Consider the following 3,675-nt stretch of genomic DNA (forward strand, 5'->3'; position numbering starts at 1 on the left):
AGTATCTCTATCTTTATCTTTTATGTTATTTTCGTTCATCATCATACCCATTTGAGTCTGCCTGACTGAGATTTACAAGATGACCATAGCTTGCTTCATACCACCAATCTCCGTGGGATCGACCCTTACTCGCGTAAGGTTTATTACTTGGACGACCCAGTGCACTTGCTGGTTAGTTGTGCGAAGTTGTGTTTATGCCATGGTATTGAGCACCAAGTCTTTGGAGCCATTACTAGGGATTGTTTATGTTTTGAAAAGTATTGATCACAATTTCGTGCACCAAGTTTTTTGGCGCCGTTGCCGGGGATTGTTCTTGTGTATGGACAACTGACGGTTCATCTTGTTGCTTAGATTAGGCATTTATTTTTTTTCGAAATTCTTGAAGATGAATTCTAGAGTTTCATGATGATTTGTTGAAATCTGGCTGGCTGAGAAGCCATGTCTAATCTCATTGGACCGAGGTTTCAACTTATCATCACAGAAGCTTGTTGATATTTTTTATCAATCTTACTTTTGGAGCAGTGATCTGCTAAGGCTTGGCTGGCCTTTGGCCATGTCTAGTGTTTTGGACCGAAGCTTTCTTTGAAAGCTTGGCTGGCTGTGAAGCCATGTCTAATTCCTGGACCGGAGTCTTAGACTAGCATTGCACTGATTCCTGAAATTCTCATTAAGAATTTTGATGTTTTCACTTAATTTTCGAAAAACACAAAAAAAAAAAAATAAATAAGAAAATCATAAAAACCAAAAATATTTCTTGCTTAAGTCTAAGTGTCTCATTTTAAGTTTGGTGTCAATTGCATGCATTCATTCATGTGTCTTAAGGATCTTCAAGTAATTCTTGATGATTTCTTACTCTGATCTTTGAATTCTCTTGACTTGAGTGTTTATGTGTCTCATATAGTGTCAGTAGTATACAAACTGCTAAGTTTGGTGTCTTGCATGCATTGTTATTTGATTCTTGTTGCATTTTGATTATTAAAAATCCAAAAATATTTTTTATTTTGTATCTTTTCAAGTCAATAATCCAGAGAATTGAAGATTCAGAACATACTGCAGAGGAATTATACAGAAAAAGCTGGGCATTCAAAAATGCCCAGTGAAAAAGGCAAACTGGCGTTTAAACGCCAGCCAGGGTACCTGGTTGGGCATTTAACGCCCAAAAAGGGTGCATTTTGGGCGTTAAACGCCAGAATGGATACCATTCTGGGCGTTTAACGCCAGGATGGCAAAGGGGGAAGATTTTGTTTTTCAAATCAATTTTTTTCAAGTTTTCAAAGTTTTTCAAAATCAAATCTTTTTCAAATCATATCTTTTCAATCAAATGTTTTCAAAATCAATTTCTTTCCTTTTTCAAAGATACTTACTAACAATTAATGATTTGATTGAACATCTCAAATTTGTTGCCTTTCCTGTTGAGGAAGGTTTAATGTTTGAATCATATCTTTTCTTGTTAGGCAAGTCATTAATTTTTAAAATCATATCTTTAAAAATTGTTTTCAAATCAAATCTTTTTAAAATTGTTTTCAAATCATATCTTCTCAATCACATCTTTTTCAAAATAAGTTTTCAATCAAATCTTTTTAATTTCTAATTTCAAAATCTTTTTCAAAAATCACTTGATTTCTTTTTTTTTCTTTGAATTTTCGAAAATTATCAATCAATTTTCAAAATGTTTTTGATATCTTTCTAATTAATTTTCGAAAATTCTCTTCCCTCCTTCTCACATCCTTCTATTTATGGAGTACCACTCCTTCTTAATGCACAATTCGAACCTTATCTAAGTAAAGTTCGAATTCTCCTTCTCCTTCTTCTTTCTATTTCCCTTTTCCTCTGACACCTCAAGGAATCTCTATACTGTGACATAGAGGATTCCACATTTTCTTGTTCTCTTCTCTTTCATATGAGCAGGAGCAGAGACAAAGGCATTCTTGTTGAAGCTGACCCTGAACCCGAAAGGACCTTGAAGAGAAAACTAAGAGAAGCCAAAGCACAACTCTCTTTAGAGGACCTGACCGAATTCTTCAAAGAAGAAGAAGACATGGCAGCCGAAAACAACAATAATGCAAACAATGCAAGGAAGGTGCTGGGTGACTTTACTGCACCTACTCCTGATTTTTATGGGAGAAGCATCTCTATCCCTGCCATTGGAGCAAACAACTTTGAGCTTAAACCTCAATTAGTTTCTCTAATGCAACAGAATTGCAAGTTCCATGGACTTCCAATGGAAGATCCTCATCAGTTCTTAGCTGAATTCTTGCAAATCTGTGACACAGTCAAGACTAATGGGGTAGACCCTGAGGTCTATAGACTGATACTATTCCCTTTTGCTGTAAGAGACAGAGCTAGGATATGGTTGGACTCTCAACCTAAAGAAAGCCTGGACTCTTGGGAAAAGCTAGTCAATGCCTTCTTGGCAAAGTTCTTTCCACCTCAAAGATGGAGCAAGCTTAGAGTGGAAGTCCAAACCTTCAGACAGAAGGATGGAGAATCCCTCTATGAAGCTTGGGAAAGATACAAACAATTAATCAGAAAATGTCCGTCTGACATGCTTTCTGAATGGAGCATCATAGGTATTTTCTATGATGGTCTCTCTGAACTATCCAAGATGTCTTTGGATAGCTCTGCTGGAGGATCTCTTCATCTGAAGAAGACGCCTACAGAGGCTCAAGAGCTCATTGAAATGGTTGCAAATAACCAATTCATGTACACTTCTGAAAGGAATCCTGTGAACAATGGGACAAGTCAGAAGAAAGGAGTTCTTGAGATTGATGCTCTGAATGCCATATTGGCTCAGAACAAGATATTGACTCAACAAGTCAATTTGATTTCTCAAAGTCTGTCTGGAATGCAAAATGCACCAAGCAGTACTAAGGAGGCTTCATCTGAGGAAGAAGCTTATGATCCTGAGAACCCTTCAATGGAAGAGGTGAATTACTTAGGAGAACCCTATGGAAACACCTATAATTCTTCATGGAGAAATCACCCAAATCTCTCATGGAAGAATCAAGAGAGACCTCAACAAGGTTTCAATAATAATGGTGGAAGAAACAGGTTTAACAATGGCAAACCTTTTCCATCATCTTCTCAGCAACAGACAGAGAATTCTAAGCAGAACTCCTCTGACTTAGCAACCATGGTCTCTGATCTAATCAAAACCACTCAAAGTTTCATGACTGAAACAAGGTCTTCCATTAGGAATTTGGAAGGACAAGTGGGACAGCTGAGCAAGAAAGTTACTGAACTCCCTCCAAGTACTCTTCCAAGCAACACAGAAGAAAATCCAAAAGGAGAGTGCAAAGCCATCAATATGGCCGAATTTGGAGAGGAAGGGGAGGAAGTGAACGCCACTGAGGAAGACCTCAATGGGCGTGCACTAGCCTCCAATGAGTTCCCCAATGAGGAACCATGGGAATCGGAGACTCAACATGAGACCATAGAGATTCCATTGGACCTACTTCTGCCTTTCATGAGCTCTGATGAGTATTCTTCCTCTGAAGAGGATGAGTATGTCACTGAAGAGCAAGTTGCTAAGTACCTTGGAGCAATCATGAAGCTAAATGACAAGTTATTTGGAAATGAGACTTGGGAGAATGAACCTCCTTTGCTCACCAAAGAGCTGGATGACTTGTCTAGGCAGAAATTACCTCAAAAGAGACAAGATCCTGGGAAGTTTTC

General features: G+C 38.0%; 1 non-coding gene across 1 annotated transcript; it reads right to left on the reverse strand.

The window, feature by feature from the left end:
* Nucleotides 1-2,443: 2,443 nt before the first annotated feature.
* LOC130983797 (small nucleolar RNA R71) lies at nt 2,444-2,551 on the reverse strand. Its single transcript, XR_009087772.1, has one exon. It is a non-coding gene; the product is annotated as a small nucleolar RNA R71 (small nucleolar RNA).
* Nucleotides 2,552-3,675: the final 1,124 nt, after the last annotated feature.

This window comes from Arachis stenosperma, chromosome 5 (assembly GCF_014773155.1).
Source record: "Arachis stenosperma cultivar V10309 chromosome 5, arast.V10309.gnm1.PFL2, whole genome shotgun sequence".
Classification (NCBI taxonomy): Eukaryota; Viridiplantae; Streptophyta; class Magnoliopsida; order Fabales; family Fabaceae; genus Arachis; species Arachis stenosperma.